Below are 12914 nucleotides of genomic sequence, written 5' to 3' on the forward strand. Positions count from 1 at the left end.
CAGTACATACAAAATCCAGAGGAACGTGGGCTCCAGCTCAGAAGGCCATGTTGCCAAGGGGTAAGTCACAAGTCAGCTCCTCCCGATCCTTTTCGATGTCCCTCCTGGGTCTGGTTCAGCTTTTGCTGGTTTTCTGTGGAGCTGTGAGATTGCATCCCGTGCACTTTTGCCTCCAGATGCAGACGTGACATAGGATGGTGATGGGAAGATGGGAAGGCCCACACCCTCATGATCTTTCAAAGCTAGTTAGGTCCTTCTCTACACAGCTGGGGTGGAACAGAGGACATCCAGCATGTGGCCTAGGTTCTCTCCTCCCCCAAACAACCACTCCTTCCCAGGGGCTCGGCTGGACTTGCCCTCTTGGCTTACCACTTACTCAAATCTCCTGAGTCCCAAACCAGCTTCTCTTTTTGTATAAGAAGCCCCTCAAGCAATTGGAACAGACTTCCGGTCAGCATTATTCCAGTTCACCTAATGGATATCAAGGACTTTGCACTTAGTTGGAAGTCCTTGATTAATTGGGATGTGTTCTTACCTAGTTAAGGTGTCAGGTTATAGTATCTTATAATTTACTTTCAGTAGGGTGGTGTGATTGTTCAGTTTGCCTAGCAGCAGTGAGGGCCCACAGGAGGTTATATAGCTGGCTCTCTGAGTCCATTGGCCTTGGGAATTCCTGGTTGAAAAAACTCTCTGCCCAAGAGGGTTGGCAACTTCTCTGCAGGTCATAGTCTCAGAGAGTTGCCCAGAGCCCTGGAAGATTAAATGATTAATCAGATTCACACAGCCAGTATGTCTCAAGTGAAACTTGAACCCATGTCTTCCTGACTTTGGAGCAAGCTTTCTATCCACTACCACACTAATTCCAAATTGGATAATTGATGAATTTTAGATTTGGAAAAGATTGTGGGTCATCTGGGGCAAGTCCACCATCAACAAGCATTTATTTTTTTAATTTTATTAATTTATTTTGATTTATCAACAATCACTTCCATGTGCTTTTGAGTCTGAAATTTTTCTCCCCCTTCCTCCCCACCACCCTCTCCAAGACGGTGCACAATCTGATACAGGCTACACATTTACATTACTATTAAACATATTTTCACATTAGTGGTGTTGTAAGTAAAAATTAAAACCAATAGGAGGAACCATCAGAAAGAGGAAACAAAACTCAACAGAAGAGAAAAAAAATAGCAATTCAACTTCCATAGTGCTTTCTTTGGATGTGAATAGCATCTTAGATACTTGTATTGCTGGGAAGGGTCAAGTTTATCAATATTAGTCATCGCACAAGATGGCTGTTATTTTGTACAACATTCTCCTGGGTCTGCTCACTTCACTCAGCATCAGAACATGTAAGTCTTTCCAGGTTTTTCTGAAGTCAGCCTGTTCATCATTTCTTATAGCACAATAGTATTCCATTACATTCATATACCACAACTTGCTCAGCCATTCCCCAATTGATGGGCATCCTCTCAATTTCCAATTCTTTGCCACCACAAAAAGAGCTGCTATGAATATTTTTGTACATGTGGGTCCTTTTCCCATTTGTATGATCTCTTTGGGATATAGCCCTAGAAGTGCTATTGCTGGGTCAAAGGGTATGCACATTTTGATAGCCCTTTGGGCATAGTTCCAAATTATTCTCCAAAATGGTTGAATCATTTCACAACTCCACCAACAATGTATTAGTGTTCCAATTTTCCCACATCTTCTCCAACATTTATCATTTTCCTGTTTTCTCATGTTGGCTAATCTGATAGGTGTGATGTGGTACCTCAGAGTTGATTTGCATTTCTCTAATCAATAACTATTTAGAGCATTTTTTCATATGACTATAGATGGCTTTAATTTCTTCATCTGAGAACTGTCTGTTCATATCCTTTGACCATTTATCAATTGGGGAATGGCAACAAGCATTTATTAAGCTCCTTTTGTATACCCTGCACTGTGCTAAGTGCTGGGCCAATCTCCTCATTTTCAAAATAAGGCCTAAAAAAGTCAAGAGGACAAGTTCATATAGCTAGTTAGTGAGGGAGCAAAGAGTAGAACCCATCCTCAGACCAATCTGTCTGTAAAATGCTCATTAAGAATCTCGACCCTAAAACTCCACTATCTCCAGGATTACAGGTATTAGTGCTCCTGGAATTCTGCTTCAAGGACACAGAGAATGGACATTCTTGGGACACTGAACATCGCCCTGAGAAGCGGCAGTATCAGTGTTCTCCCTGACAAAGGTGAGGAGGTCCAGGAAGATCTCCATAGCCCTCTCTGTGGAGATGTGGGTGGGGGCAGAGAATACAGTTGAATTTCTCTCAAGCCTTCTCAGAGGTCACTCAGACAATTCTTATTCCGACGACGACGACACCTCAAGGTCGCTGACAGATGCCAACCCCAATTCTGCCCAAGGAGGAGGCATCATGGACCATTGCCACTTGGCAGGTCCCTGCTGGCCTCTGGGCTTCCATTTATGGAACTGTGGCAGTGATTATCCAACAGAAGTACTTACCATCTTTCTAAAGCGTTCTTGAAACCAAGCAGCAAACCCCTAAGTACCATGGAGGGACATAAGTAATTATTTTGCTGGAAACAAGTATAATAATTCACATGTCAAGGCTAATGCTTGGCTAATATCCCCCAGCAGGGAAGAACAATTAGCAAATTCATGAATTATCCTCTGTCTATACTTCAAATAAACAAGCTAATTGTTTCTTTAGCTAACAAATTGTGTTTAGATTATAGGCCATAAGTGGGACATTAATAAATGAAACTATGCTTAGAGTGAGAAGCAGCAGAAGGGTAGAGGACATCCAGCCACATAGTAAATGGGTACCTGGCCTTGGAGGCAGGGAAATGGAGGTTCCTGGCCTTCCTCTGAGAAGGCTAGCCAGCCTCTCACTGCCCCAGACTAGAACCTCCAGAGAAGTTCATGATCAGCATGGGTAAAAGCGTTCTTCACCAGGTGTTCCCACAGGTCTGGAACCCATCCCTCCTCTCACCCTCCTAATACCAGAGGTTTGAACTTCACAGTAGGAGTCAGAGCTGGTCAGCCCAGATGGGAAAAAAAGCTAGTGTTGAATGTTTGTAAATGAAGGTCAGTGTAGCATGCTCTCCTAGAGGCCATTCTATGCCATTCTCTCCTAGGTGAAACCTTCTAATGAGGCAGGGCCTCTTGAAATCTCATCAGCCTCATTTCTGCTAAGAATCATCCTCTCCAAAGAGAGAAATGTCATAGGGAGGGTCCAGCATGCACTTAGGAATTGGCCCAGTTGGGCTTTCTTTCTTCAGGCACCAAGTGTTAGCTACAATTTCATCTGAGAGGAGAGACAGCATGGTGTGGACCAGAGGCATCAAACTTAATGAGAAAGGGGACCACTGAACCACACCCAATGATCCTTGGGTGCTGCACATTGACTTAGAAAAGCACATGGTAACATTAGCTATGTTCTATTGTATTTTTATTTATTTTGTTCAATATTTCTCACTTATTTTTTAATCTGGTTCAGGCAGCACTTAGGAGTGTGGCCTGGGGGGCCATCTTTTGACATCCCTGGTGTCCAAGACAAGGGCAAGGGACCTGGAGTCAGGAAGACCAGGATTTGGATCTCGCTTCTGACACTCATTAGCAGTGTGACTAGGGAAAGCCTTCTACCACTCTGTGTTTGTCAGTTCTCGAAATAACAGTCATACTATCCTAGATGCAGAGATGAAGGACCTGAGAGGCTCTTCATTTTACAGACGAAGAAACTGAGGACTGTGCCCAGGGCTGAGCTTCATGTTGAGCTTTGTGTTGAGAGATAGTCCGAGATCTAGATGATCCATTAATAATAGAGATAATCCCTATCATTGGGACCTTGGAGTTCTCTGGTCCAGTCCCTTTATTTTACAAAGAGGAAAGGGACACACTGCTGAGTAGATAACAGAGTGAGGATTTGAAAGCAGGTCTTCCCCTGCTCACTGGACCACAGCTGGCTCAGTGTTACATTCTTCACATTATTTCACCTGTGAAACACCAAAGGCTCATTTTCTTCCTTTCTCGTAAGGCAAGAGTTCATGCACCTCGCGAACTCTAGCTGGTGCAAGCGAGGTAAGCGTGGATGCGGCTTTTTCTGCCCTCCTAAGACTAGGGAACTAGAAGCAGAAGGAGTCCTCAAGTCACCGGCGGTTCAGACTCATGCCAGCTCTGCCGGCCCAGAAATGGGGGCTTCATCATGCCTGGGAGCTGAGCTGAGTCCTGGGGAGACGAGTCACACAAGTGGCAGTCGCTATCAACACGCATCTCCTGCTACTTTCTGTCAGCCTTCCAATTTACCCATGAGGTCAGGGGTTGACATTTTGGAAATTATCTGCTGCTCTCTTCTAGGAGGGCTGGATCAACCACAATGTGTCTCTCTGAAGAAGTCCTTCCTCCCTGCTCTGCAATTTGAGACTGACGAGGAAGGAAGAGGGGTATCCTGGGCTGACCAGGAGTGTCTGTCGGTGGGATGGGAACTTAGAGATAAGGGTCATCGGTTGTGATCATTTTATAGCTGAGGAAACAAGCCCAGAGAGTAAAATATTTTGTCCAAAGAAGCAGTTCTCAGGTAGTCAATAAACATTTATTGAGCACCTACTATGTTCCAGGCACTGTTCTAAGTGTTGGAGATACAAAGAAAGGCAAAAGACAATCCTTACTTTTGTTGTTGAAATGTTTTCAGTCAAGGTTGACTCTTCATGACCCCGTTTGGAGTTTTCTTGGCAAAGACACTGGAGTGGTTCTTGAGCTCACTTTACAGATGAGGAAACTGAGGCAAACAGGGTGAAGTGACTTGCCCAGGGTCACACAGCTAGTAAGTGTCTGAGGTCAGATTTGAACCCATATTCCTGACTGATAGGCCTAGCACTCTATCTACTGTGCAACCTAGCTATTAGGTATCCCAGAGACTTAAGGTTAGTCATCTGAGTAGACAATGTCCTTGTGAGTGACTCAGGTTCCTGCCTGAGTCCTATCCTTCCTTTAAGATGGGCTGAAGTCCTGCCTCCAACTAAGCCCCAAAGCCTGCCCTGAGAGTCTCCTCCCTCCCCTAGTCTCCCCAATAAAGGATAGAATATTGGGGGGCTCTAATCCTTTGGGTCACTGTTGCTCTTCCTTTGGTCATCTGTCATTAAAGAGACCATTGCCGGACATCCAGAAAAGGAGCCATGGGTGGAAATTGCCAATAGGTGAGCTTTAGGCTGATGACAGGGACTAGAATTTCCCTAACAATTGCCTGCTCACAGGTCAAGGCAGCCGTCAGAGTAAGGGCACAGGGCGTGTTGATCTTAGGGAGGACAGGACTCAGGGAGGGTAGTTGTCTTTGAGGACTTGAAAGGCTATTATACAGAAGGATTAAATTTGTCTTGTCCTTTAAACACTCAGTTTCTCAGTTTCCTCATCTGTAAAATAGGGATAATAATAGCACCTACCTCACAGGTTCATTGTGAGGACCAAATGAGTTAACATATATAAAGCACTTTATGCCCTATATAAATACTAGCTATTATTATTAATGTGATTAATGATATGATCAATAATTTAATTAATATTGTGATCCCAAGAACTCTGCCAAGCATACTTCAGCTACTTGGGTTGAATGAATCTTCTGTGCCCTAAAAACCTAAAAGATAGGAATGTAATCAAGTGTTATTGATCTGTCTATCTATCTACCTATCTATAGGTATATATGTATGTGTATGTGTGTGTGTGTGTGTGTGTGTGTGTGTGTGTGTGTGTGTGTGTAGATAGGGGAAAACTTGTATGAACTGATGCAAAGAGAAACAAGTAGAACCAGGAGAGGACGGACATGGGGAGGCATTTACAGGATGATCACAGCAATATTAAGGAAAGATGTCTAAACTCTGATCTTTGCAGTCTATTGTGACTTCTAAGGACTGATGCTGAAAGATGCCTCCAAACTCTTGGTAGAGAGGTGGTAGCCTACAGGTGCAGAGGGAGGCACTTGTCAGGCACAGGCAACAGCTCATTTGTTCCTCTGAAATGTACTTTGTTACAAGGAAGAATTCTATTGGTAGTGGAAGTGGAGGGAGGGAAGTCATCAGGAAGTGACAGCAACATAAAGAAAAACATTAATAAAGTACTTAAAAAGAAAAACGTGAAAATCTCTTTTTCATATTAAATGTAGGCAATAAAACAGGAATAATGACTTCCCACTATGTACAAAGGTCAGGTAAGGCTTCAGATTTGTTGGAAGGGGAAGTTAACTGCCTTGTGGAAAAAGATTTATTTCCAATTTTTTCTGGATTGTTATCTCAAGATAAAAGATGTGAAATTCACATTTTCAACTATTCGGACAGGTTCTTTTTACTTGAGAGGCACTAATTAGACTAATGAAGTAAGGAGGGGTTAGTTCAAACAAACAAAATAGAATTGTAAACAACACCCTAATTAATGAATTTCCTCCTTGGTTATCTCAGCTTGGGGGATATTTATCCTAATATGGAGATCTGAAATTCAATGTAATGTTTCAGTACTCCAATGGGTTTGTGATTCTGAATTCCCTCTAGTGATGCAGATAACAACCCCTCAATTACCTGCCCCTTCTGCTCATCTCATCCTTTGTCCATCACATCTAAATGCAAATGTCATGAAATCAGAATGTGGAGTTGGAAAGGAAAAATGTGGAATTGTAGATCCCACATTTGTACCTTCAAAAATTCTTGGTTTCATCTATGGTTGCTCCTTCTGTGGATGAAGGTTGTGGCCCCTCCACATCTACATGGACAGTTCACAGGTTACTGTAGCCAAAGGAACTAATCACCATTTGGCCAGCCTTCTGGTGAGGAAACTTTCAGAATTTTGCTATGCTCATCACTGGATGAGAGACAGGCTCCTCCAAACCTTCCCAGACAGACCTGGTGCTCCATTAGCTACACGGCCTCCAAGTATCCAGGGTCAGCTCTATGCCAAGATGTCAGCATATGATGTTAGTGGAAGACAAAGTTCTAAAAAACGAAGTCTTAACCTAAAATTTTGATGTGATAAGTGAACACTGACTTTATGTTCACCTGGGAGTTGGTTAGAGTTCCCAGAGACAATACAGGGGTATCAGTTCCCCCTCAATTCATTATGGCCCTTGGACTGTTTTCATCTTATCTGCTGCCATCTTGTGCTGTAGAAGTTTTGGCTCTTGTCTCTTTGACCGTTGCTGCCTTCCTTTCTATCTTTTCTCCTATAACTTAGATAGGTAGGGGGTCCTCAAGTGCAACAATGCCATGTGTTCTTATGTACTGCAAGAGTAATGGTTTCCTGGAAATGATGATGATGATATGATGATGATGATGATGATGATGATGATGATGATGATGATGATGTAGGTACGGCCTTCCTGGAGAGATCTGATTGGGAATGGGGTTTTGTACTAGAAATCCTTCTTGCCCCAGGGACAAAGACGACAGTGGCTTCAAGACTCAGAAACCCTAACACCCCAAATTGCCCAGGGCTCACCAGGGGAAAGCTTTTCCTATTTGGGCTTGTATTTGCCTCAGTGGCTTCTCTAAATAGTTTAGATTCTCTCCTCTCCCCTCTTTTCTCCCCTCTCTTTTCTTTTCTCCTCTCCTCTGCTCCCTTTCTCTTCATTCCCCTCCACTTCTCTTCCCTAAATGAGTTTCAACAACATATCTCACATATGTAATCAAATAAGCATCCTTAGCTATGTCCATCGCTTCATCCACTTTCAGTGTATAATAGAAAGATTTCTCAATTAATTGATCACAAAGGTCATAGACATAGAGTCACTTCTTTTTTCCACTCTATTTCCTGTAAGCAGATGGATCCATTTTGAAGCTGCTTTGGATATGATTTGCCAAGTATCTTTCTGACCATATTAATAGCTCCGTTTCACGCCAATATTTCTTCTATTGAGTGAGGCTTTTTCACATTCGGCCATTCTGTGAGTAGCCTCATAAAGTATAAGCAATCCTTTTGATCTCACAGACATGGTTTTTGAAAAAATTGAGTTTTGCTCATTAATAGCATCTAATTTTCTCTGGAAAAATTCTCTTGCCTTGCCAATGTATTCTGCATGTATATTTTCAAGATGTCATTTCAATTTATTATGTTTTAGACTATCTGGAGCTAAAGAATTGATATAAAGCAATCACAGATGTCTTTCCATTTCTCCAGTAACAATGTAAATCCCAGGGATAAATACGGTTGATTGGATTTTCTGGATTTGGACTTTTGGCTTTGGGCTTCTATATTTCTGCTGCTTAAAATGTCTCTACAATCTTTGTTTGTACTAGTTTCTGCTGCTCTGGTGGATTTTCATTTTAGACTAGTTGTAGATTTATCCTTCAGAAAAGGATTTCTCTTCCAAAAAATGTGAAACAACAAAAAACTTGAGAAAATTACATTTAAATGTAATTGTTGGAAATGTAAAAATAACTATCTATAACCATTTTTGAGTTATTTTAGTTTTAAAAGTTGAGTTTTTTTTTAAAAAAGAACACAACTTATTGTATTGTACCAGATGAATGACATTGAGAAATATAACTGATATGGTATTTTTACCTTCCACATGAAAATTGTTTAACCTCAAGTTGACACATTCCACATTCAAAAACAGAAAGTAGCTCAATGATTCAATTTACACAAGTCAGCCAAGATTCAAACAACTCATCTCTGTCATGAGACTAACAGACTGGCTGTTGACTGACTGTGATGGTTGCAGACCATACCCACCTCAGAGCTTGACATGAGTACCCTCACATTTGACCTCCGGTGATTCTACTTTCTTAAATCATTGCTATGTGGCCGTCCCAGGAAGCTTGAGCAAATTCAAATTCACTGTAGTCTCATTTTTGTTGATTTCCCCTGCTTTTTTTCTTTTAAATATTCTATGGGTGATACTATATAGCAGCAAGACATATAACAGCACAATCTCCGAAGAATTAAACATGATTTCAAGGAAGAGGTCAATGGGGAGGAAGATGGTGGCCAGGAGCAGGTGACAATGTGGAAACAAGAAGGAATTCTCAAGAGGAGCTCAGGTAAAAGATGCTGTCACAGAAATGCATGATGGGAAGAGAAGATGGGTTGGTCACATGGTGGGCACAAGGGATGACTGGTGGCCAGTCTTGAAATGTCATAAGAAGTACAAGAAGGCCTCCAGCATGTTTGGCAGACCCCTTGTGGTGAGCTTCTGGGAGGACATGGATGGAAGTCACCTGGGATGGTTTGCTATCTTTGCTGTTGAAGAAAAATTCCCAAATCAAAGGGATCCCAGATCCATTTGATTATTGGAGTATTTCCTTGAAAAAAGTGAATTTTTTTGTGCAGCAGCTGTATTTGAAATAGTTGATATTTTGCCTCTAGATTCACAACCTACCCTACTAAAGACTTCAACCCACTGCTCCCACCTGAGATGCGCCCCATAGTTGGAAAAACTTTAGGTTGAAACTATTTGCCTTCTTTCTTTACATCACCAGAATTCAAGTTCAATTCCTGGCATAAGATAAGTGTTTAATGAATGGCCATTGACTTGAACTGAATTAAACCCTCATACCCCTCAACTCCCTCCATTTTATGAATGAGGAAATCAGGGTCCAGAGTAATGACATTTAATCTAGTCTAAAATACACATGGAATTTACCGGAAATGAGTAAGGGATTAATTGGGAGCAGAGTCAAATATTTTATCCTAGGCACCAGTAGCACCTCAAATATTGGAGTCTGGTTGAAGGTGAAATGGTAGTCAAGATGAGTCAGTACTCTCCTGCACCTGATGAATAGCACCCCCTGTTGAGTGGTTGAGTGTTGTTTGGCTGAACAACTTTACTTCTACCATCTTTTTGAGGTAGATCACCCTTCCCATGAAGCTGTTCTTCTGAACTCCCATTTGTGTCTTCCAAAGGGTCATTGGGGGGAGTATAAGCCTCCACAGGTCTTGCCCTGCTAGAAATGCTTTAGGAGTACAGGTCTGGTGACAGATGTTATGCCTAAAATTTCAAGGACTAATCCAGCTAAGTTCAGAGCAGTTCTTCTTCCTGTTGGTTACACAGTTATGCATTTTTCATCTTTTGTGTTTCTTGAAGACAGTTGAAGCAAAGTTATGATCTGCATTGGAAAGGGCTAGCCTCCAGTTAGTGAAATCCCAGATCCTTTAATTAAATGCCTTTTATGGAAGAAGACCATGGCTGTCTTCTCAGTAGAGAAAATTATTTGCTGCTTTCTGTTTTATTCCCAATGTCAAGTTCACGATGAACATATTTTTAAGGCCATTTTGTTCTCATAACTCCTAAAGTGAAAATCTCACTTCTTCTTTCATTGACAAATACATCCATTACAGGATTTACACCTATGAGCATTTCAAAAGGTTTCCCTTGGTATTAGCTCTTCAGGGCCAAGGACACTGAATAAAAACACAATGTATGCAAAGACATTAAAAATGGAAAATGTGGCGGGAAGTTCCCAAGGTTCTTCTTTCATCAATGCTAGTTTCTTGTGAGTCCATTCATTCACAGTGAAAGGGGAAGAGCCTTGGGAATGTGAGCCAGGATGCTTACGTTGTAGTTCTAACCCATGGCCCACTGGCTTGGGTGAGCCCCTTCTCTGCTCTGTGCCTCACTGACCTCTTTTATAATCTGAGGGTATTTGGTTAGATGACTTCAGAGGTCTTTTCTGACTGAATCAATGATTCTATGAACATGCAGTCAGATAGCAAGCATTTATTAAGCACTTTCTGTGTACCAGGCCCCTCGCTAAGCACTAGAGTTACAAAGAGAGGCAAAAATAGTCCCTTCCCTCAGGGAGCTTACATTCTAATGGTAGAGACAGACATGAAAATAACTAGGTACATTCAAAATAAAAGCAGAGTCAATTCAAGGTAATCTCAGAGAGAAGGCATTGGTATGAGTGGATCCCCACTTGGTATTTGAGTTGATTCTTGATGGCAGCCAGGGATGTTCAGATGAAGAGAGGATGAGGGAGAGCGGTCCAGTCATGGCAAAGGCACTGAGATGAACAGTGTTGAGTTCAAGGGTCATAAGGAGGCAATGGAAGGATCAGAGAGAATGGAAGGAGAACAAACTGTGGGAATACTGGGAAAGGGCTGTGATGTGGAGGGCTTTACATGCTAAACAGAGCTTTACTTTTTGACCTTGAAGGCAAAATAGTGAGCCATTGGAGTTTATTGAATGGAGGTGGGAGAAAGGTCATGTCTGAGTTATGCTTTAGGAAAATCACTTTGGCACTCAAGTGGAGGTTGGATTCGAGGGGGAGAGATTTGAGGTAAGGGGACCAGTTAGAAGGTTATTATAACAGGCATGAAAATGGAAAGAACCTGAACCAAGGTGATGGCTGTATAAGTGGAGGGAAGAGAGGTTGTGGAGATAGCATCAATAGGGAATAGCAACAGAGTGGAAACGGTGAGGAAGAGCTAAGAGTTAGAGCTGACTCCAGGGTTGTAAACCGGAATGACTGGAAGATGGGTGGTGTCTTCCACAGGAAGAGTGGTGGGTTTTCAGAGACAGATAATGAGTTCCATTTAGGGTGTGTTGGGTTTGAATTTGAAATGTCCACGTGAAAAATAGTTGGAGATGTCCAATGGGCAGTTGGTGATGCAGGGTAGAGCACAAGAGAGACACCGGGGCTGGGTCCACAGATCTGGTAGTTTTCTGCATAGAGATGAAAACAAGAACTGGTGAGATCATTGGGGGAGAGTGTGGGGTAGAAAAGAAGAGATCTCAGGATGGATTCTTAGGGTCAACATGACAAATGAGCCATCATCACAAAGGCTTTGTAACGATTTGGGCATTCCCTTGTTCCCCTTGTAAAAGTCAAATAAAACAGTTAAAGCGATTGAAAGCTTGTCTAGCTCCTTTCTCCTCTTCTTCCCCAGTGACAAACTGCTTGTAAATCACCCTTGAACATCCCACTTTACAGAAAGGAGAAAGCCCAGCAAAACCTCTGCTCCATGCTGGTGCTCACAAGTTACAATTTGATGACTACCAGTTAATCACCTCTGATCTAGCCTCATTCTGCTGGGGAGTCAGCTAGACAAATCCAGAGGCAGAGAAAGAGAGTTGTTTTAATTGGAAACCCAATGAAAAGCATCAGATAAAGGTGAGAATGTAGTAGAGAGAGCAAATGTGCTCTTTTCAAACTCCTCCCCCATCAGCCCAGTAGGATCCCAGTGTTCACACACCTCCTTTCTCCGGGGTGACGTGAATTCTCATTCTCCCGCCTGCAACAATCTACACATAATGGTAGTGATTAACTCCAGCTCAGAAGGCAACTGGTTATTAAGTAACCCCAGCTCACCACTAGGTCCTTCTCCAGCACAATAGATGAGGGGAAAAAGCAACGCTCTTCCACCAAAAATTAAGGAGAAAATGTTTATCTGTTTAGTTTGGGTCAACTTTACCACCGAACGTATTTACCGGCTGAGCAACCGTAAACGAGTCAGCTTGCTCCCTTGAGTCTTACTTTCCTCCTGTGTAAAATAGGAATTCCATTCAATATTGAGGCAGGGGACCCATTAGAAGGTTACCAGAGCAGGCATGACAACTCGATACAATTCACGAAGTATTTACCAGACCACGTTCCAAGTCCTGAGCGAGGTGCCGGGAATGCAAAGACAAGGTCGAATCAGTCTCTGCCTCAAAGAGCTTCGATGCTGTCATGACGAGCTCAGGCAACAGAATGCGTGCAAAGAAGTCAATTCAAAGTCTATGGAAGGAAATGAATTTGTGTGCGAGCGGAGGAAGACCAGGTGGCTGAATCAGGCGCACGCAGCCAGGGAGAACTGTGGACTTCAGCCACTCGCGGTGTTTTTAAAGAAGAAATATACATGCGTACATACACACGAATCCCCGACACATACGTCTAACAGAATTGTCACAGATCGCTCCGTGCCCTTCTCTACATCTCCCCTCTCTCCC

The sequence above is a fragment of the Phascolarctos cinereus genome, unplaced genomic scaffold (assembly GCF_003287225.1).
Source record: "Phascolarctos cinereus isolate Bilbo 61053 unplaced genomic scaffold, phaCin_HiC Scaffold_3;HRSCAF=262, whole genome shotgun sequence".
Taxonomy (NCBI): Eukaryota; Metazoa; Chordata; class Mammalia; order Diprotodontia; family Phascolarctidae; genus Phascolarctos; species Phascolarctos cinereus.